Source organism: Haliotis asinina, chromosome 9 (genome assembly GCF_037392515.1).
Source record: "Haliotis asinina isolate JCU_RB_2024 chromosome 9, JCU_Hal_asi_v2, whole genome shotgun sequence".
Classification (NCBI taxonomy): Eukaryota; Metazoa; Mollusca; class Gastropoda; order Lepetellida; family Haliotidae; genus Haliotis; species Haliotis asinina.
Window position 1 is genome coordinate 48487576 of NC_090288.1, and position 24993 is coordinate 48512568.

At 37.7% G+C, this 24993-nt stretch overlaps 1 protein-coding gene across 3 annotated transcripts in view; it reads right to left on the reverse strand.

The window, feature by feature from the left end:
• The window catches only part of LOC137296271 (uncharacterized), a 34084-nt gene extending 9149 nt beyond the window's left edge, over positions 1 to 24935 (reverse strand). Inside the window, exon 1 of one of the 3 annotated variants that reach the window (XM_067828023.1) lies at positions 24843 to 24935. The gene's annotated coding sequence lies outside the window, so the exon portion shown is untranslated. Of the gene's footprint in view, positions 1 to 9967; positions 10227 to 24842 lie in introns of those variants that run through there. The other 2 variants (XM_067828024.1, XM_067828022.1) reach the window with 2 other exon arrangements.
• Between the last annotated feature and the right edge of the window lie 58 nt (positions 24936 to 24993).

Sequence of the window (24993 nt, forward strand, 5' to 3'; positions counted from 1 at the left end):
AAAATGGAGAAAATACTCCAAGTTCAACACCAGAAACCTGTGTCAGTATGTACAACAAGATGAAAGCATTATAATCAAATAATGAAACTTACACCATTGATAAACTCATTTTATAATAATTTAATCAAATTACAATATCTGAAAAAAGAAAAATATCCTTTCTGGGAGACAAAACACAATACTCCTTAGAATATAAATGAACAATAAAACAGCAATTGAATACCAGTGACTGTCAGCACACTATAATCCCACCTTCCACTTCTCACCATCAAGAACTTCTTTCATGTACAATGAACGGCTTTATTCCCCATCATTTGCACGAGCACACAAATCCCCAGTGGCCAATAAGCTTTATGGTAATCCACAGAAAACACAACATTAAGCTCAAGTAAATCTCACTAAATCTGTATCGCCAATATCTGTCTGATGTTCATGGATATCACACCAACACTTGTCAGTATCATTCAGAATCTCGTCAATATCACCAATGTAATGGCCTGATTTTAACCACTTGATGAGCGTGGTGGTAGACAGTCCGTGATTCCACAGATACTGTGATTGTGGCAGTTTAGTGTGAGTATTCCTCTTGTAATGAGGAGCACGCTGGTTTATTCTCTGCCCTTCCCCAGCGCTGACTTTCAATAAATCAATGTATGTAGCACAACTAACATTTTTCGGTGTACATTGCACGGGCACATCGCTGACAAGCCAGGCGTGACTTCTGTTTCCCTCCAATAGACAGTTTACACTTATCACTGAGAACATCTACGTCATTCTATATAAAGGCTTGTCTCCTATTTCTGCTTCATTCGAATAAAATACATAAATGCCTCACCGAGAAATGGCATGACATCACAATGATTCAACTTTGTAACAAATCTCACCACAAAAAAATATCCAGGCCTCATTATAAAATGTCATGGCAGAGCAATGACTTCATTTTTTAACAAATCTCATCATGTATTTTGAATGTTTGTTTTGACATAAACAGGTCATAAGCAGTTTAAACATAATTCAGAGCCTCCAGGTTTGTTGGGTTTATTGTGAAAGGGAGTTGGGAAACAAATCAGTTAACGTAAATAATAAGCATTTCATATTCATCCTGTATTTCAGGATATAGTAGGCTTAGGCAGCAGCTGTCCTGGGGATTCAGGGTGTTAAGAGATGTTACTCAAGTGGGGATTCAGGGTGGTAAGAGATATTACTCAAGTGGGGATTCAGGGTGTTAAGGGATCTTACTCAAGTGGGGATTCAGGGTGTTAAGAGATGTTACTCAAGTGGGGATTCAGGGTTTAAGAGATGTTACTCAAGTGGGGATTCAGGGTTTTAAGAGATGTTACTCAAGTGGGGATTCAGGGTGTTAAGGGATGTTACTCAAGTGGGGATTCAGGGTGTAAAGGGATGTTACTCAAGTGGGGATTCAGGGTGTTAAGGGATCTTACTCAAGTGGGGATTCAGGGTGTTACGGGATCTTACTCAAGTGGGGATTCAGGATGTTAAGAGATGTTACTCAGGTGGGGATTCAGGGTTTTAAGAGATGTTACTCAAGTGGGGATTCAGGGTTTAAGAGATGTTACTCAAGTGGGGATTCAGGGTTTTAAGAGATGTTACTCAAGTGGGGATTCAGGGTGTTAAGGGATGTTACTCAAGTGGGGATTCAGGGTGTAAAGGGATGTTACTCAAGTGGGGATTCAGGGTGTTAAGGGATCTTACTCAAGTGGGGATTCAGGGTGTTACGGGATCTTACTCAAGTGGGGATTCAGGATGTTAAGAGATGTTACTCAGGTGGGGATTCAGGGTTTTAAGAGGTGTTTTCAAGTTGCGATTTGAGGTGTTAAAGGTTGTTGTCAAGTGGGGATTCAGGATGTTAATGGGTGTTCTTCAAATGAGATTTTGAGGTACAGTGTCAACAAGTGGGGATTCAGTATGTTATGGGTTTTATTCATGTCAGATTTCAAAGAGTTAAAATGGGTGTTATCAATTTGGTGGTCAGGATGTAAATGGGTGTTATTCAAGTGGGATTTCAAGGAGTTAATAGGTGTTTTCAAGTTGGGGATTAGGACATTAAAGGGTGCTATCAAGTGGGGATTCTCAATGTAATGAATGTTATTCAAGTGGAATTTAAAGTTGCTAATAGGTGTTTTCAAGCTGGTGTTCAGGGCATTAAAGGGTGTTATCAAGCAGTGTTTCAGGGTGTCAATGTGTGTTATCAAATGGGGATTTCAGTGTGACAATGTGTTTTTGAAAGTGGGGGTTTAGTATGTACCAGGAAGAAGCTTAGTATGATGTCCTTTGTCATCAAAGGGAGTGCTTCAACTTCATGACACAGCACATCAAAGCAGGCTTTACTGCTGGGTCATTTTCTAGGACACTGAATGTTGTCTACAGTATCTTTGAATATTTTTCAGTTTTAACAACAGTAGACAACAGCCTATCATAATTTACACACAACTTTTAAAATTGTCCTGATTGTCATAAGACATTTGTCTCTACAAAAATATCTGAAACGGCTGATTCAGAAAATATTTCTTTCATCAAAATATTCCCTGATTACAGTTATAATCAATTTGTGTTTAAGGTACGAAGTGTATCCTGAATAGTTGATTGAATAATGTCTACTTCATCAGCAATATCTCACCACCTCAAGGTTCGTTTTTATGCAGAAATGAAGTGTTAAATTTCATAGTTTTATCAATGTCAGTTTGAAAACAATATATTTTTTTCTGAAGAGTAAGTGAATGATTGAGAGAATGTAATGAACAGTTCCTTTGGACTCTAGTAAATTCTGGACAAGACAAACCAGCACATACATTTGTGCATTATCATCATTTTCTTTTGAACATGGACAAAAACATCCTATTAGAAACAGAACAAGTATGTATAAAGTATACATTGTGTAGATGTACAACCATCACAATACTACACTTTTAAAAATGATGTTATCATTATGTTTCTATATGGGGCCCTTTTGACAAGAGGTCTGAGGCCATTTTGACTTATTGATGCGGCCCTTGTGACTAGGTGATTTTTTGCCTTTTTGACATTCTTGCTGCCCTTTTGACTTACCTGTTTTGGGGACCTTTTGACTAAGACTCCTGGCCATCATATTCTAATAAATGGTCAAACGTGAATCAAAGAATCCATGACATAACATGAAACAGTTATGAAAACATGGCCTCAAAATTACTAAAAACCATTAAACTGAAAACTAAACTACACTTACACTTAAAATTAATCCCAAAATTTGTGTAGTGGAATATAAAAATGATCTTAATGTGAAGCTTCCTTAATGCATTAAGTGGGGAACTAAATATGAAACTCATAACAAAGTTCATAATTCAGGTAATAAATATGTGGATCTAAACATAAATCTCTTTCCCAATATGCAAATGTGACAAAAAATATATCATCCTTCAAGTCCAGTGGTACCTTATCTAACATATCAATATTTTAGCTCTAGAACTTAGCAGTCATGCATTATATTATGCTGAGCAAGCAATATTTGTTGAGCTAAAAATTACCAATGTCCTTCTTGGATGAGCTATCAAACAATCAAGGTCCACTGTATGTCCGTATCGTGACAAGTTGAGATTGACAGTGACTGAAATACATTCCATTACAGTCTTTGAATTAACAGTACTCCAGGTAGGTAAGGTTTGAAATTATTGCCGTGTGAGTTACCTGGCTTGCAAGCAAGACCCCACAAGCCCTCCATGACATCACATAAAGCAGTTGAATCCCTTTTTGACACCTCTGTTGCTAACTTTAATTCCCCAAGGGCCTGTCCACCAAGAATCGCCAAACCATGACCATCTTCCTCAACTTACTCTGACACTACACTAATAGAGTAATATGTCTTGTCCATCATTGAAATTGGCAATGAAATGATCACCATTCTTCCATCTGGACTCCAGCACATGGCCAGATGACATGTGGACAATGACACATCCTTGCTGTCAATCTCAGAGAGAAATTAATGTGACATACAATCTATATCCTTCCTTATGAAACTGTCAGTCTGAAATGAACAACAGTGTTTGGTACTTAGTGGTCATGTTGGTTTTAAATCTCAGGGCATGTGAAAGTGATTGACACATGAAATGGGCCTGATCCTTGGCTATTTCAACAAACATCCACTTGTCATTCTAAGACAAGCAGTCGGAGTTTCAAGTTTCTAAGATTACAGTTTGGAAAGCTTTGATAAATGAGGCAATCAATGATTTCTACATTTTCAAATATCACAGATCAACCTCAAGTAGTGCATAGAGATGAAATGCTCATTATTTTAAAATTGGAAATTGAAGCATTGCTATTTGCCTTGACCTCATGAATAAAATTCAACGGTAAATATTAATTCAAACTCATGATATATTGTTTCAAGTGTTATATTTCACATCAACACAGTGATTTAAATGCTGCAAACATTAACACGATCAATTCTACATGAACTTAGCAATAACTTGTTACTTGATGATTTCTGAAGAAAAATGCATTTCAACATATAACATTTTTAACCACGCCTTTTCAAAACAATAAGAAATTTCAGTTACTATGACAGTACTAATTAAAGTACTAATTATGAAAAGCATTCTTAATTATGGCAAAAGTGAATTGATAATTATATGTTTTTTTAAGATCACAAATTATCTTTCACTTTTATCTAATAATCTTGGACCTGAAACATCTGCAACACTGAATACAAAAGGTTTAACCCCTAAAATGCGTGAGTGAGGAATGGTTTTATGCAAATTTTTGCAATATTCCAGCAATTTCACATAGGGGTACAACGGGAATGGATTTTACACAACTTTATCCAGGTGGCAATCTGGGATTCAAACCCACTTGTCTAGTGTGAAAAGTCAAGGCTTTAACTTGTAGTCTACCCCTTCGTCCTTCCAGCTTGACAAGAGTGAGTGAGTTGACGTTTTTGCTGCTTTTGGCAATATTCCAGCAATATCATGGTGCGGGACACCAGAAATGGACCTAACACACAGTACCCACGTGGGGAATCAAACCCATGTTTCACTGTGACAAGCAAACGTTTCAACAACAAGGCTGCCTACCTTGTCACTAGGAAGACCATCAATACAGGATTATGTCACTCACTTAAAAATCAGCTACTGATTTGATTCCTCAACAAGCTGGTGTTTTAAGACTGACATTTAGTATTAAAGGCACTACATGGGTATTGTCATAAACCATTTGGTAAGGTAATGTCACAAGCCACAAAAACATGATCACACGCTCACATACTTATGAGTGATTCAGAGGTTGAAGTCATGACTCTGCTGTACGCCACTCTGAGTACATCTAACATTTAGCTGCAGTCATGTACACACATTCCTCCATGTGTGCAGCCATCAGAGCTGAAGTAAATGTTAGCAAGCTTATCATTGATAAACCCTTTCCAGTTGATGGTGCAGATGTGTTCTTGAGTAACATGTAGAGCTGTTTTATGGCACAGGCAACCTTATTACCAACACTTGTTAAAAACTTGAGCCATCTGATTGGCTAGTTGCCTACTTCTATAAACAAGCACGTCTGTTGACTAACCTTTGGTTTGTTGTATGTTAGGTAAAGCTGCTCAGTATTTCAGCTATGTGATACTAATACATGTTTCAGTCCTCATACTAATCATCATAATCCATCTTGCAGATCATTATCCACCATAATCAATAATCATCATAATCCATCTTGCAGATCATTATCCACCATAATCAATAATCATCATAATCCATCTTGCAGATCATTATCCACCATAATCAATAATCATCATAATCCATCTTGCAGATCATTATCCACCATAATCAATAATCATCATAATCCATCTTGCAGATCATTATCCACCATAATCAATAATCATCATAATCCATCTTGCAGATCATTATCCACCATAATCAATAATCATCATAATCCATCTTGCAGATCATTATCCACCATAATCAATAATCATCATAATCCATCTTGCAGATCATTATCCACCATAATCAATAATCATCATAATCCATCTTGCAGATCATTATCCACCATAATCAATAATCATCATAATCCATGTTGCTGACATCATAATGAGTAATCACAATCCATTTTGCTTATCACAGAGTATTCATAATCCATTTTGCTGATCAGTATCCATAATAATCCTCATAATTCATCTAGCTGATAATTATCCTTAATAATCAATGATCATTATAATCCATGCTGCTGATGATCTGATGATAAATCATCATGATCTGTGTTGATGCCCTTGATAAAAGCATCATTATCAATAAAGCCAATACTTACACAACACTCACCTCCTAGTCAACTAGAAACATGCTTCACCTTCTTCACAAATAGCTTAATCCCATCAATTACATACATATCACATATGCTACATTTAATGGTAGTAGATATCCTTGTGAAACACACACCACTTAATAACTCTGATATACAACCAACTAATGTGGCAATAAACTTAGAGACAAACATCAATCAGATGATACATCCACCAATGTATGAAGTCCTATCAGAACTGTGATTACCCTAAATCATTACCTGCTATATATAACAGAGCTGTAACTGATGTGCTGCATAGAGTGACAGGTGAGATTGCATTTGTGATCCTCCCAATCTGTCTGGCGTCATACTGAATCCAACACAGAGCCATTTCAAACCAGTTTTATTTCAAATAGAGATCTTCATTTCAAACCTTTTTTCAGCTTATTATTGTCATTTAACCGTCAAACACTTGAAGTACTTTGTCAATATTTGAAGACTGGAGATTCAGTTTCAAAAGCTGTAACAATGTGAAATAAACTGGAGAGTCCACAGAAATTTGACTAAACGTAAAAACTTCTCAGCTCAGAAATTATCTGGATTTTTTTTCTTGAGTATCACTTTTCTTCACATTAAAACTTTCAAGAAACCTCACTCTCAGCAATTACTGAATGTGGTCTATGTTATGGATAGCATGGAGTAATCAAAGGTAGGACATTTCAACAGCATCAGTTCCAAACAGAATTTCACAGAATGTCATTTTTATTGTTTAGGCATGAGAAAACAATTAAAACTCCAATCTAAAAATTAAAAAAACCCCCGAAATGTTCTTAAATCATTTCTAAGCCTTCTTTAAGTGGAATTTACAAGCTGGATCAATAAGGAGGGATCCTCCTTCAGTTTCTAAACCTAAAATATTCTCCTAATTACTAACATAAGCAGTACATAAGTAAAGCTGAAATGGCAAAACTCTCAACAAATTTTGTGTAAAATGTAAAACATCGTCTAATTATCAAGCAACAATAAAAACATTGCAGCAGGATTTTGTAATTAGGGGACTTAATTAAAGCAATGTGGTTCATTTGCCATCTGCGAGGAACATCCTGTCATCCTGCAGAGTGTGTAATAGCTAAAGGAGACATGGCTCATTCACAGCTTTGAAACATGGCTGCCCTAGTGCTTTGTTTAGCTGCTTCAAATACCATCCAGTCTGTAATCTCATCTTCATCAAAGGTGTCACATTTCACAAATTAACACCTGATTCATTCTTATCTCAGTCTTTTCTTCAGAGACAAATACCATACATACTGTCAAGGTGGATTGTTGCAATACTGTGTTTTCTTTAAAAAAAAAAATCTGGAATTTTCAACAAAGAGACCGACTTAAAGATATGCAGGATTTCTTCTTGTTGAAACAAACAAATACATGATATGTGAAATGTACATCAAAAATAAACATCTCGTCTGAAATCGACATTGCACCTGGTTGTCAATTTCAAAGGCATGTCCACCAAATATGCCCTGATCCCAGCAACCTGTGACAAACAGGGAGGCCATGTACATCAATGCTGCAGATCAACATGTAAATACACAAACATTGTCTCTATCATTGGTCAACAGTTGCACAGCGTTTACATGGCAAGTACTGAAATCATTACGGATTTCTACAAGGGAGAGAAAAATATTTAAGGTCACTTTTATCTGTCAGGTGTTAAAGATAAACATTATTTTAGGATTTTACCTTTCTTGTGCTAAATCGGAGATCAAATTTGAGGTCCCCCCCTTTATATATATTCATGTTCAGGGTCAAAATGTGATATTTGAGATTATTGCATCTACTGGGTAATAGGTATGTGTTCGTGAAAGAGTGAGTGATTGAGGCAAGTTAAGTTGAGTGGATTGAGATGAGACATAAGGGATATTGAAAGTGGATTGAGATGAGAAAGGGAAGTTGAAATGAGAAGTTTGTTGAGATAAGAAATAAGACAAACTGACCTGTGTGCACGTATGTGTGTGCACACACGTTTACTACTTTGGATTATGACAGTTTCACAGTGGTATCCCATTGACATACAATGCTGTAGGTTAAAATGCATGACCTACTATGACAGGATATTGACTCCCACCTGAGCAGCCCCTGTATTTCCCTAGGACAGCCTGACAGGGTAGTAGCAAGCCCTATCTCGCTAGTCTCACAGTCACTGAACCGCATAATTTTCTTCATCTGCAATGCTAAAGCCATAAATGAAACAAGTCTAGATTTTCTCATGTTCAGGATCTCCCATTGCAGAAGGCCATTTCCAAATTAAATGGAATAATTTTTCTTTGAAAATATTTTATATTCAGCAACTAAGCATTTGTCTGCCATTGGACCATTTTATTCACTCTCTTAATTAACGCCGTGACAAATGAAACAATGGAGTGTCATATACACGGGACAAAGCCCAACAGACAAACTCTGGTCCAGTCTTGATCCCCTCATGGCTCCTACCTAACCCCAGTGGATCGTAAAAATGCCAACAGTTGACCCCAATAAAACATAAGTCAGTGACAGACCGGGGACTTATGAGCTGTAGCTTTGTAAATGCACATGACAAAACGATTCGAACCCTCTTTATCTGAACTCCTCAAAACACAATGCATACATATTTTGTGACAAAGAGATACATTACATGGTTGACTAGTGATGGGTGGTGATGACCAGTGGACAAAGACTTCAATGGACACCAATGATCACAGCCAGTAATTATTTGTCTGACCTCAGGGCAGTCTTACATAATAAACTGCTCTTCATCCACCTCACATCCTTAACATACCATGAATATTCAATTATCCCATTTGCAAACTAATCTCCATTCAAGTAGAATAAACAAGTAAACACACATCTGGCCTCCAGGTGTTTATCATATGCAGAGATAGTAAACAAACAAATCCTGACCTGTCCTCATGGACAATATGCTGGAAAATGAATGCCGTGAACTTTGATGTGTAAGTTGACAGATGTACAGATAATATTTGACTTTTGTACCATTGATTACTTGCACAATCCTTTCCCTCGGCAATGACTCTACCAAGGACCTCAAACTGAAACTGACAATTCCACTTCAGCCCTTAAAACTCCAATCTTTCAAAATTTGTGTTTTTCTTCTGCTTCAGAAACAAATGTAGGTGACATATACATTGTTATGATGTTACTGAAGTTACATAAAAACTCTGTTTAGCATAAAACTCTGTATAGCAATCAATGAAGAAATAAAGAAATGTATTTTATTTTGACCAGCATGTGAAACAAACTAGCCGTAATGTAAAATATACAAGCATGTCAGCCATCACTATTATAAGCAAATCTTTCAGCCACAGTTATCTGTGAATCTTAAACAAGAAAGCCATTCATGTCTTGGATTAGTGTGGGAAATAAACTAACCAGAATATGAAACATACAAGCATGTCCAACATCACTACCACAATGAAACCTTAGCCACATTTATCTGTGAACAACAATTTTGGATCAGCATGTGAAATATACAAGCCAGAACGTGAAACAACAAGCATCTGTAACATCACTACCACAATCAAACCCTAGCCACAAGCAACAGTTGGCAAATGAAACCTATCTCAACATGATCCTGATTGAAATATACACTCTTACAACAAACAAGTGAAATGTACAACACAGCTCCACAGCCATGAAATATACATGTGTTACTTACGTCTCTCCCTCATCATCCTTGTGAATCACATACCACAGCAGTCAGTACTCCACACACAAAACTGATTCACAAATACTCCTAGAATGGGAGCCACAAATTCTCACAACAATCGTAAAATCCAAGTGACTGCAATGGAGAGACTACGCCAGGCTCACCACACAATTACTTACACATCGAGGGTGCAGAATCATGACTGATCACCCACTCACTGACATGAACGCTGATGTGTGTATGAAAGTATGAAAGTGACATAAGGCCTGCAGTACCAGGCTGCTGCGATGACTGGGATGGATGGATAGGCTAGTGGTGGTTGGTGTCAGTTGACTCACAGCCTCTCCTCATGGGGATTAAAGCCCTGTAACATTGTGTAACACTAGCTATCTACATGATGCAGGCTGCCCTAACTTGGGGATAATGGGGGATGCACAATGTCCAGGTCTGGCCACATGGCTACTTGATGGGCAGTCCTGATATTGACATGTGTTGTAACTTTCACATGGTTTAGTTTCAAGCAATTCCAATCAATATCATTCACAACTGGCTAAAATGCATCCTCCAAAATATTGTTTTTCTTTTGCAAAACTACAAAATTTAATGTTTTATAGAACATATATTGTTTATTCAATGCTACAATATAGTTAATGTAACTGCATAACTCTTATTAGCCATTGAATAATGTATAACTTTTGTTAGCCATTGAATAATGTATAACACTTGTTAGCCATTGTATAATGTTTAAATTTTGTTAGCCATTGTGTAATGTATAACTTTTGTTAGCCATTGTATAATGTATAACTTTTGTTAGCCATTGTGTAATGTATAACTTTTGTTTGCTATTGTGTAATGTATAACTTTTGTTTGCTATTGTATAATGTATAACACTTGTTAGCAATTGTATAATGTATAACTTTTGTCAGCAATTGTACAGAAGTTCAAAGCACCTAAAATAAGATGAAGATTGAATATATTATTAATATCATATATTAAAATTACATTGTTTCAGTAAAGTTGAAGCTGCAATTGCTGAGTGGGTTAGGAGGCTGACTTACTGTGTTGGCAATTAGGTGCCTGACTCTGAGGGTGTGGGTTCGGCTCCCGAATGGTACCCCAGTCCAAGGAAATTACTAGAATCTGTACTTTCCAGAGAAATTGTAATACGAAATATAGCATGTGTTACAAAATTAACATTCATCCCATCAACCCAAAATAATATGAAATAATTCCACACAGTAACCCATCTGAAACAAAAACTACTTTAAAACCACCTTTTTCTGGGTGTCAAAGAGGAAAAAGTCTTCAAATTCAAGTGTGAATAAGCTCCTGAATGGACCAGGACATACATGAGGGCAGAGTCTACCTATAACACCTTCAGCCTCACTGAAAGCACACACACAATTGTTTCTTCTCTCATTTTAGTGTCTATACAGACAAAAACTGGCATAATTACACTCAAAACCATCTAAGCATACCTTCACAATGTCCCAGTGGAATTGATTCCCTCATCATGAGTCCCTAGACTACTAACAACAGAGTTAGCCCATGGAAGCTGGGATCCAAAATGTAATAGACAAGACATGAGTGAAATCAACATGAAATATTTGCTGGAGCGTTTCACCATGTTTGACACCTAGCTGGGTGACTTGCCATTACTAATTACAGGTGAAGAGCTCAGGTGTTACCAGGTTAAACAAAATATCAACCAAGCTTAAAATTTCACAGTCATATGTTAATCAGTTGTAAGTATGCTTGAAATAAATGCAGTCGGAGCTCACAGAGGAACAATGTCCATTTCATCAGGTCGGTTGTCAGCTGACACCTAAATCTGGATAGATTCTTGGATGTAATGAGAGGGGGATTCCTCACAGCCAACTCACACAGACTGTGAACTAACACAGGCTTTCCATCTACAAAGAATTGGGGGTATTTAGAACCAAGTTAAGCGAGGAAAGTGCCTTGTTGATACAAGTAAAGAACAGCTTAGGAACGTTTGAAGAAACAAGAAAACATTCAGTTGGATTAACAAAGTCATGTTAACAATGGAACATATGGTCTAGCCTAATGTACAGTTTAGAATCTATTGCCAAATGGACCCTATTTATCAATAACTTTTGTGATATAAAATAAACTAATCTTGCAGTGCAATCCTATCCTATCGTACCTATCCAGATAGGTAAAATTCAAAACTGATGTTTAGATAACACTTTCAATTTTCAATGTGAAAACATTTTGCCTTATTGGATGCAGAGGCTCCTTCGGATATTAAGGACCCCTCACTCAACTGCCAGCACCAGTGATAACAAATTGATATGGTTTATGCCCCATAAAAATTTTTTTATCCCCTTTATTGGCCCCATCTGGAGAATATCGAAGTGGGCTATCAGTTGGCTGAAACATTACGATCTGGGCAAGATGGGCTGACTAATCTGATAGCCTTCAGATTCAGTTTGGGTCAGGTGGAAACTGCCAATAATCATGCTACCATTTTGGAGGCTATCATGTGAGTTTATAAGTGAGCTTGTTGCAGATACATTTGTAAACTGACACCATGTCTGTTCTAAGGTATCAACAGTGCTGTCTTAACATACTTCCAGTACTGTCTTAACATACTTCCAGTACTGTCTTAACATCCTTCCAGTACTGTCTTATCATTTTCATAGCACTCCCTTATATGACATACAGTACTGTCTAACAAACTAAAGCAGTGGGGTAGCCTAGAGCGTTCGCTTGTTACGTCGAAAACTTGGGTTCCATGCCCCAGAAGGGTACAGTTGAGTTGTGTTGAGTTGTGCTTTATGTCACATTGGCATTATTCCAGCCATATATAGACGAGATGAAGTTTGCACTTATTTCCATTCTAAGTCCAGTCAAGGTGTGAAGCCAATTTCTGGTGTCCCCCCCTTCATGATATTGCTGAAATATTGCTAAAAGCAGTGTAAAACCAAAACTCCCTCGCACACTCTTAACACATTTACAGTATTGTCTTAACTTACTCTGTACTCTGAAATACAGTTGTACTCTGGTTCAAATGGACTGTTGTAATATGATCACTGGTTTCAATCCTTGTAGAAGTGACGAGGAAGATGAATATCAAATGTTATGTATAGTCTTCAGTATGAATTAATATAAGAAGCTTGTTATCAACTTTCGCTACGTAAGTGTATATATGTTCCTGAATAAAACTTATGTGGACACATGCATATCTCCATGTTTTGTTTGAAATATAGAAGAATGTATATCATATTTAAAGAATAGAATAATTTGCAGTTTGCCAGTTTGAATGTAATATAACCAAAGTTTTATTATTCTGAGTCTACAGATGCTCCGTCTACACAAATTTGGGTATTATAATGGCTGGCTTGTGACCTTTTTAAATAAATAAATAAATAAATAAATACAATATGACCATGAACCTGCATAACAGAATATAATATTCATATTGAACACAGACATGATGTAAACATCAAATGGACGAACAAACCCGTGACATTTGACAGATTAAATAATCTGATGATAACCTTCAGAGGAACCATTGTGCCAGTGCCATATTACAGGCTGGTTCAGTACAGTGTGTGTCATTCTACCCCCGGGTTTACATCAGTTCCACCACTGTGTATACACCATCCTTCTAACTAAATGATATCACACGATAGATGGAGGACAGTGGATGAAATATGGTTTGGGCAAGTTCCAGTTTTCCTGATAAAGTAGTGTCCTCTATCATGTTCAGACCAAAGCCAAATACTGCAGTTCCATGAATAGCATATCTGTGTAGCTTGTGAGCAGTTTGCAGGAATGCAGCTTTTCACGTTCCACTCAAATCCATTAATCGGGCATCTGTGTAAACCTCGCACAGACATCTCTAGCAGAACTGCTGGACAAAGTGTATTTGTAGGAACACACTATCGGTAATAGTTGTACTTCACATGATCTAAATGACAACCATCTATTGGAGGATACCCATTGCTGTGTTCCAACTTTCCAGGAACTAACAAACTGAGAATGCTTAAAGTTGGATCAGCTAAACATTTGTCTCATATGAGATCCCATTTGGGCATTGATCTCAGATTAGCAAAATACTGCCACCAATGACATCTGTTTCTAAGATCAGCCAAACATATTTACCAAATAATTTCCTATAAGAAAAAATAAAATATATAGAGGATACTAAACGACCTTCCGTGTAATACAATTTTTATTAAACGAGTTAATGATTTGGTATCAAATGAGCGAAAGCGAGTTTGATACTAAATCTTTAACGAGTTTAATAAAAATGATATTTCATGGAAGCAAGTTTAGTATTCTGCTTATTACTCGCCAGCATAAATTGACAGGAACTGCCGCGAAATTCCCTACAGTGTGATCACTTGCAGGTTTCCACGAGTCAAGCAAGGGCTAGTACAATTGCGACACCGGCATTAGCATTGTGATGTCACAACTTTGAACCATTTTGACGTCATACGTCAAGAGGTATTACACTAGTGTAATATTGCCGTAAAAATATTACACTGCAGTATCTTCAATGGGCGAGTAATAATTGAAAATAATATGATCATAAAATAACTATAATAATTTTTGAAGTAAGATGCATATTTCCATCTCATTAACAATTCTATCTATGCCACTTCTCTCTTCAAACTATTATCTTCAAGTAGTCTGTCTCAAAGTCCATGAATCACAATATTTTCCCTACTGCCCAGCCTTTTTAGACTAACAACTAGTCTCTGAAATGAACATATTTTACCGGAAAAAATTCACAATAAAAAAAATAATATATTGAAATGGAGCCCTGAGACTTTCTTCATTATCAGAAGCTAGGAGACTCTAGATTTGGCATATTTTCTAGACTTGCATGGGCTTTCTTGGATAGATTTGATTCAGGGTCTGTATGACTTAGCATAGCCTGGCCTGCTATGCTAAAGCCTTAAATGAAGCAAGTCTAGATTTTCTCAGATTCAGGACTCTCAACTTAATTGGGTACCTTTTCAGTTTCAGTGGGCTTATATGTTACTATCAAAATTTTATATATTCAGGGACTAAGCCTTAGTCTAATCCACCAGGTGCTAAACAATGAGTAAGTTTAGTTTCAAGTCACTTTTAGCAACATTACTGCAATATCATGACTGAGGACACCAGAAACATTCTTGACGCATTGTACCCATGTACCGAAGTAAGGAATTGAACCCAGGTCTTCAGCATGATAAGAGAACACTTTAAGCATTACAGTATCCCACTACCCATGCTAAACAAAGAACAATAGAGCTGATTTCCAAAAAGGCAATCAAACTGTAAATAAAGAAAAAATGGAAAACAGAAGTTGAAACATTTAAACACATTACTGGAAAGAATATGGGATGAAACAGAAACAATGGAGTATTCTCACATCAACACCAAGGACCATTTTTTTCTCATCTGGCATCAAAGACTGTTTACATAAGCCACACACATACAAGTATCACAGACTGAAACACAATCATTACTGGTTCCCTCCAGGAACCAGATCATCTGACAGAAACAGGTCTCTTTCATGTCAAAGGAAACCAATGTATATTTCTGGTGTATCTCAAACTCGCTGATCACATCTTCGACAGTTGTAACACAGACTAACACGACTTTGTTCACTTTGTTCGATATCTCACCCAGCAGTTGTCCGAAATACAGGAAGTGGTTCATGCTATGGAGAACAACATTAGAAGTAAATGCAGCATGTTTCCCCCTCTTGATTGCAAGTGATATTGCCATTAATGTTATTGCTTGGGAATCGCTATGAGCGTACAAGACTAATCAATTGCATGTGCCTTGCCGTTTTGGGAAAGAAGCTGCTGTTAGATGGCCAGGCGATACAGCGTTTATAGCATGTCTATTATTGTAAGTGGCAGAGGGTGATTGGAGTGGTGTAAACAGATTAAGTCATGGGGAGACAATGGCGATGAAGTTAGATTTTTTTTCACTTTAGCGTTCCAAACTGACGATACTAATTAATTCTTTAATCAAGCTTTAACAATAAAATTATTATTGTTGTTAGCACCACATAACATCTTTGTGAAAATTGTAACTGAAGGCCTTGCATGGGAACCCATGAAGATCAGTTTTAGAATTTGTCTTCAGCAACACATGCTTGTTGAATAGGCCGCTAACAGGACTGGATTGTGAGACTCGCTGACAGGCCGACACGTCATCATATCCCAATTGCATAGATCGAAGCTCCTGATGTTGGTCACTGGATTGTCTAGTCCAAACTCGATTATTTACAGACCGCTGCCATGAAACTGGAATATTGTGGAGTGCAGAGTTAAACTACCAACCCCCATCCTGCTTAGTGGTGACTGAAAGTACATTTGTCCGACATAATATTGTTGGAAAGGGAGATAACTCTGAAGAAAGACCAGCCATGCCTAAACTATGGGGTGTGTGACCTCAAGATTGAAACAACAGCACTGTATATTAATTGAAAGAATGAAATTGGAAAATTTCATCACACCTGAATTAAAGTTGGCACAGACAAACCAACGTTGATCAGCACCAAACCAGTCCATGTGGGTATGATACTATACTAGGTCAGCCTTGACACACAAGTCTATACTGATACTGTACTAGAGGGGGATGCACTGGAGATTGTTCATGTAGGACTTCAAATGTAATGACCATGTCAGCTCAAGAAAAGGACTTTACATGTACCCATGTGGGGAACCACACTTTGCAGTGATCTGGTAAACCCTACAGATACTAAAAGGTTACCAGTACACTAGAAGATCAGACAACAGGGTACCAATAAGCTAGTAGATCACACAATAGATGGGTACCAGGAAGCTGGTAGATCAGACAAAAGATGGGTACCAGTAAGCCTGTAGATCACACATTAGATTGGTACCAATAAGCTAGTAGATCAGACAATAGATGGGTACCAGTAAGCAAGTAGATCAGACAAAAGATGGGTACCAGTAAGACTGTAGATCACACATTAGATTGGTACCAATAAGCTAGTAGATCAGACAATAGATGGGTACCAGTAAGCTAGTAGATCAGACAATAGATGGGTACCAGTAAGCTAGTAGATCAGACAACAGATGAATACCAATAAGCTGGTAGGTCACACAATAGATGGGTACCAGTAAGCAAGTAGGTCAGAAAAAGATGGGTACCACTAAGTCTGACAACAGATGCATATGAGTTAGCTAGGAGATCAGGCAAAAGATGGGTACCAGTAAGTTAGGAGATAAGACAGTAAATGCATACCGTAAGATATCAGGCGAGACTGTACTAGCTGAACTGCCATGATATCTGATCACGGAAAATATTACACCATTAACACTGGAATCTTACTTAAAGAAGGCTGAAATGTAGTTAATTCAAACTAATCTTACTTAAAGAAGGCTGAAATTTAGTTAATTCAAACTTACACTTAAACACATAAATTCCATCTGCAATCCTGGCTTTTCAAGCTTCATTCCACTCAAGTAAACACACTGTATATGCCCCAGATGTACATTTCACATGTGCTCGTCATACATGATGCCCATCCATCAAAGAGGGACCCCCCACCCCAGCTGACATGTGGGTCAATGGGCCCTGTGTCTACCCTGGGGCCTGTAGGTGACATCATGCAGGTACTTCCTCACCAGGTATCACTGCCTTGTACATTTCATACATAGCTGAAATTGACATGAAATTGACACGAAATTGACGACCCCTTTACCAGGTCACCTATTTGTCATACACAAGATATTTAAAAGTGCTTTGATTACACTGGCACAATACAGGTGTGGGTATTAATGACATCTACATCAGTAGATGGAGAGGAGACGTGGAGTGTGCTGTGATTGATGAGACACAATGGACAATACATTTACAACATTCATATCTGTCAAGCTCACAAAGAAGGGCTTCTATGTGGTATCATGGCTTGCTGGAAATAACAAAGACACAAAAAGGCACTCAGCGGTAGAAAACACACTGAGAGTTATTTCAAAATTATCTGACCTACATACTAAAGAATTTGTTGACAAAGAGGTATTTGCCAGTTACAAAAAGGTATTTTTCACAGCAATACTAATAAAATGAGGAAAAGAAAATATATAAAAACGCATCTGTGATGACTGACATATAAAAAAACGTGATAAGGAAATATTTATACTGCAGCTATGATTTTCTACACCTTCAACAGTTTGCGTCGCAGAGTGTTCAAAACAACACAATCGAAGCTGGTTTTCATATGCAGGACAAATTTTCAAAGATGCCCTACTGGGAAGCACCTTGAATTCCTAATGAAATCGGTCATTTAGGTGTTTTTGTGAATTGTGAATAAAAAGTAGGTCATCAAAAAGCAAGGAGTAATTGAAGTGTTCAACAAGTCAGATGTTTTATTACTGTGCAACATAAAATACACTACAGTTTTTGGGTAGGCATATATAATGCCAAGTGAATTTTATCTATGAGACACTTGACCTGTGAAGATCCATGTCTTCAGAAATCTATGGTTGTTATATAAAGTAAGTCAAGTCACCAGGTGGTCAGGCTCCTTGACTTGGTTAATGTACGCCTTATGACCATATATATCACACTTATGTAGTTAAATGTTCATGATATCAATCACAGGATTTTCTGGTCCAGACTCAATTTATCCAACAGAATGTTATGGCAACTTGCAACTGTGTATGCTCATCATCCTGGCCATCCTTCAGGACAAAGTTGGTATTTTGGACATTGTAAGCTTTCATTATTGTTCCATCAGTGCTCATACCTTTCCTTTTAATCCGTCTTACAGTCTCTGAACCACATTATTTTGTCTAATGCCAAGCCTTCTCTGCAGTATAAAGCCTTAAATGAAGCAAGTCTAGATTTCCTCAGGTTGGTAATGACCCCAGCCTGTGTAACCCCTAAGCAGATGTTCTTAGTCTCTGAATCTCTGGTCTCTCTGGGGCTCCTTTTGAATTAAAATGGGTATGTTTGCTACGATAAAAATTATATATGTTCAGAGACTAGGCCTTAGTTTACTTTCCTTTGGTCCTTGGTTGTTTAGGTAATGAATATGCATGAATATTCATACAAGGTCCTCTCAATTAAGTTGAAAAGTTGGAAATAATACCCACCAGTAAAAAATGTAGAAATGTTTAAGAGATGATTGATGATCAGTATCGGCTGAAGATGAGGACCAACCCTGGGTGATCCATATTTCGGTAGCGATAATGAAGATGACAGAATCGGAGGACAAGACACATACAGATTGTTGTAGGAGCATGAGCCTCATACTGATTTAAAATGAGTTGCCTTAAGTTGCATCTAGAATGTGTTTCATAATGTTCTAGAATCTGTAAATGTTGCAGTGAAAGAACAACAGAAGTTAAAATGAGTAAGTCAGCTCAGCTTCATCGAATGTTTTTCACTCTGAGGTTCAAATTTGCATGACATACATATCAACTACAGTTTATGATGACCTGATGAACGTAATTGGGTGGTCAGACTCGCTTGGTTGACATATGTCACTGATTCCCAAATGCACAGATCGATGCTCATGCCGTTGGTTGATCACTGGATTGTCTGGTCCGCTTCCTTCATTTAGGGCTTCAGCAATGCGGAAAGGGATGGTCAGACGGGAAATAATGCGGTTCAGGGACAGGGAGACAAATGAAGAGTTCTACTGTCAAGGAAATATACCACTTGGCAGTACATGGACATATGACGTAGGTCGCAAAACAAACCCTAATCGATATACAGGATATGACATCAGTGTACTATGTCCAGCTGATGTACATCCTGTGTACTGACTCCACACACATGTATACTGCCCAGGGGCTTGTACATTGCATATACATCACCGTGTGAGTGACAGATACTGACGAGGAAAGGCTAAAGCTATTGGGTGGCTTCTTTTTTAGCATTATGACATCAGCAGCCTGAGTGTTTCATATTTAGACGTTATGTCAGGAATGTAAAGAGCAAGGTAATTTAAAGATTGCTTTGTTGATTAAATGTTGGTTTAAATGCCAAATGTACACATTTATGGACAGACATCATTGTGGCAACTGGATTATGATCAACAAGACATCTAGTCCTCCTGTATGTTTATACAAGCTGTATGGCATTTAGAAATTAAAGAATTTAGATTCTGATTAAACCACCTGCAGCAACCTCGTTCTTTAACAGGTTCACTGCAACAAAAAGTGTACTTTCTTTTTGTGAATTACTGTGAGAAAGTCACTGACAAGAATCTCAGAATAAAGATGCACATCTAGATGTCTGCGTTGGGTGTTCACCATCAAACTCAGTGGATGCTGATCATGATCTTCATTTCTCTAGATTCATAAACAGTAGCAGAAAAGTCAGGAGAACCCTTGCTAATTTCTAACACTGTTGTCTGAGACTGTTCTGTTTTCATCCAGTTTGAGTACACTAAAAATGACGTGGTCACAATGGCTGCCAAGAGCTTCCACTCCCAGGTAATGATGATCAACATACAAATCAACCTCATCCACCAATAATCATGGAGGATGCAGAAGGGGTGTGGAGGGGGATGGGTGAGTGAGTTTAGTTTTATGCCGCTTTTAGCAATACTCCAGAAGTATCATGTCTGGGAACACCATCAATGGGCTTCACACATTGTACCCATGTGGGGAATTGAACTGGGTCTTAGCATGATGAGTGAACATTTTAATCACAAGGCTCTCCTACTTCCCAAAGAGGGGAATGAAAAGTGTTGGACCCTATTGAACACCTTGCATGTCATCAAACCAAAGGCTTTTCTCCATTTCTCGATGCATGTACAAAATCCTGAATTCACGTCTGCTGTTCATAGTAAGCTATTCCTTTAAGCAGTGGTAAATTGATATCTATTCTTGTTCAGGACCCTACAGGTTTGCTCACTCAAAGAATAAATTCTCTGTTTGCTCCACAACAGCTTAGATTAAACGGGACAATATTTCCGCTGACAGTTTTCAACTCACCTATTCCACATCCAGAATTCTTTCTCCATCGATGTATCCACAATCCATTTCCTGAGGCAACCATCGCATGACCATTAACATCAATCTCAGTGATAGCCATTTTTCACACACGTAGTATTATACAGCAGTGATTAAATTCATAACAAGTTTTCACACCAGCAGCATATCTGCAGTTGCTGGGTGTATCTGAGACGCCTTTGACAGCGATGTGCAACCGTGGGAGGTGGTTATGAAACCGGAGGAATCTATCAGTAGCTGAATCAGTTACACCAGTCTGTGTTTAGGTTGTTCATACCCCGGAGATGGCAGACACGTTTTATGTCTATTTGCAGAGACATTTCAGCCCTGTAGGCATGTTTTTACATCTTTTGGAATTGTAAAAATAAATGTTATTCATTTCTGTTTGTGTACTTATGGATTGAGCTTGAATTTAATAGTGATCATCATTAGATGCGTTTGTATATGTTTTGATATATTGATAACTGAAACCTTTTCATGTTGAAAGACATATCCTCTTCATAAAATAAGACAGTGGAAAAACTTTCACTGTGGCTTTAGGACTAGTCAATCATATTTTTGATATTGTTGATTTTATTGTGTAATTAGATTTGAGGGCCAGTGTTTGTTGATCTTTTCATTGTGTTTTACCTAGAAATTAAAATTTGGTTCGTTTGTTGTTTAAAGTCACACTCAGCAATATTCCAGCTATACATATCAGCAGTTTGTGAATTATGAAGTCTGGACCTGACAATCCAATGATCAAAAGCATGAGCATTGATCTAAGCAATTGGGATACTGGGAAACAAATCAGCAAGTCTGACTAATTAGTTGCGCCTTACAAGCATGGGTTGCTGAAGACCAATTCTAACCCAGATCTTCACAGGTCGAGAAATGTAAGAACGTTTTCTGTTGATCCAGACCAAACCAGTGGTCAAATCATGAGCCAACATCCATGCAGTTTACCAAGTCAAATTAAGATCTTAAAACGACAGCCTACTGATACAATATGTTCACAGTTACAACACAGGTTTTTTTTCAGTAAAACTGAGGGACATATATACAAGTATTAGATATGTATTAAGGACGTGTCTGTCTAGTTTTTATATAACGTACAGGTAGATTGGTGAAGGTACTTCACGGTTTACTTGGCATGACACCTTTGTTTCATCACCTTCACAATAAGCTGCCAAATGGGCATCCTACATAATACCCATGTGGGGAATCAAACCCAGGTCTTCAGCATGACGAGCGAACACTTTAACCACTAGGCTACCACACCGCCCCTAACATGAATGATGTTCAGCTTGTTCAAAATATGAAATATTTTTAGTTTAATAAATATTTATATTGTAAACCAAGCAAACATGAAAAGAATTCAAATTTGATTTCTTTGGCTATTTTATCTACACCCATAAATTATTGCAGTTTTTCTTCCAGTGAAATATAAAGACTACATTCATGAAAAGCCTGTGAAGTCGATAAGAGCCTGCATGAGGAATGACCTTGACCTGTAAATATCTCCATCTTAATGGACCCAATACTCCTAGTTCCACTACTGCATGTCTCTGCCAGGCCCTGAGAGTGTTTACACAGATTAATGGTTGCAGACTGATGTGATGCATATGGCCTATCTGAAAGCTAACACTTTTTCCATCAAGTCATTGCACACAAACTTTTTTGTTTTGTAAACAGTTTGACAAATTGATAAATAGATATTTCTCTTATTACCAAGAAATATCCTTAGGCCAATAAAAAGAGCAAGTAAGAGGACATGAATATGATATGACATTGACAAATTTTATTCCAAACAGTCCAATGAAGTGCTGACTGATTTACATGGGTTTTACTGTATGTTTAAAGCTGTGAGTTTAGTAATTTTGAAATTACCAATATTCTAGTTGCTAACCCAGTCAGTGAGGGAGTGAGTGTCAGGTGGTTGTGGATTGGAAAAGGAGAGGAGGAAAGAGGAATGGAGTAAAAAAAAAAAGAGGGCAGTAGAGAAGAGGAAAGGAGAGCTGAGTGGCGTGGGGTGGGGTGGAGGGGAGTGAGTGAGTCGGTGAGTGAGTGAGTGAGTGAGTGGGTGGGTGGGTAAGTGAGTGAGTGAGTGAGTCGGTGAGTGAGTGAATGGGTGGGTGGGTAAGTGAGTGAGTCGGTGAGTGAGTGGGTGGGTGGGTGGGTGAGTGTGTGAATGAGTGAGTGGGTGAGTCTAGAAGAAGGAACAGCTCATGCATGTAAGTAGTGACTATTTGTATCAGGTGGTCACTATTGCTGTCATGGTTAACACATGCCGTCATGTCTTACCTTTTTTGATCAATGCTCATGCTGTTGATCATCTACTCAGAACACGACGACAGTAACGTCATAACCATTGTCATATGGAGGCTGTAGTGATGCCGAAGTACATAATTCTACAATATCATACATTTCAATACATCTTAATGATCCAATCAACATGTATCAATGAGTACCTCGGTATAGTAATATTTTGCAACTTTATTATGAGTGAAGGTGTACTCCTGTCTTTGTTATTACCGCAGCTCTTAAATCCAACTTAACAGCAATAAAATACCAGCTACGTGTAAAAAAAAACAACAGCCTTTGCATCTTGATTTAATTGTATTTAGGACCAAAAACAATAGGGTAAAAAAAACACACACACAATGGGATATATTCTTTGCAAGTAACAAGCCTATCATTCACAAAGGGATCCATGTACATCTCTAATCTAAATTTCCTCCAGATAATTTCACATTCAAATGTCGAATGAAAAAGAAGCTTTAAGCAAAGTTATTTTTTACACTTTCCCTACTTTTGAAGCGGTGATAGATCGAAAGAGAGAAAACCATCATACCCCATGACCCCTCCGCATGTTACAGTCCGAAATAGATGAGATTTCTTAGAAGTTGACTTTTCCATGCTTTCTTAAGACGAGAGAACAATTACTATTGTTTGTCGTCATCCATGTGCCAACAACAGATGGAGGCTAAAACGCATTCCTGTGTGTGCTTAAAATCATTGGCAAACTGGCTTGTGGAATTGCTACCTTCTTAAAATGTAACAACGTTTCTGTATCAATAGAACCCTCCTGTCTCAAATGCTTCACAACAAATTGAGCGTCTAATTTAAACATCAATTCAATATTTTTGTACCTAAAATCAGACTGACATGGTTGTAATACTTTGAATGTAGACAAACAGTATGATTGTAATGTCACAAAACAGACTGCATATTAACGTCAGTGACCATAATAAATGTACAACAAACGAAACATTCTTTTGATCATACAAAACAAGCATCAATCTTCTCATGAGAGGTCACTCCAACATCATCATCATCATCATCATCATCATCATCATCATCATCATCATCATCATCATCACAATGTTTGCACTACTGTATCAGATTGATCACTCTTCATAAGGTTGAGCTGATCAGTGGATTGTCTGGTCCAGACTTGATTATTTATAGACCACCGCCATGTAGCAGAAATATTGCTCAGAGCGGCCATTAACAACAAACAAATCATACACTTGAATGATTATTCTCCAATATACACCCACATTTCTTCAAATGTGTTGGTGCTACAAAGGCGAAGTAGAAAACTTCACAGTCTGAGCACAGACAAGATTATTACAGTAAACCATACACCTATTGGTAAATACAATATACATCGTTTGATATATTACTTTATCGCTAGGAAATGCTTTCAAAGCAGGATCTTTCTGTTACCACTTGTATCATGTTAAAGGTCATCTTTGAAACTAATGACGAATCTTCAATTTCAAATGTTTGCATTTGGGGCCAAGCGAGACAGTGAACCTTCACTTAACTCCTCGCCAAAATCCAAACCAGTGATTGACAGTGTGAGCATCAATTAAAACAATCATGGACAAATCACACACAACCAGCCAGGTCATAGTCTACCATTCATTACTCACCATCACTTGAGATCCAGTGACATAATGACCTTGACCTCTTCTATAACAATGACCTTGACCTCTTCCACTGCTATGGTCTTGACCTCTACTGGACACTTGCTTTGACCTCTCCTATGACCTCTAAGCAGGAGACTGGTTGGAACTATCTGAA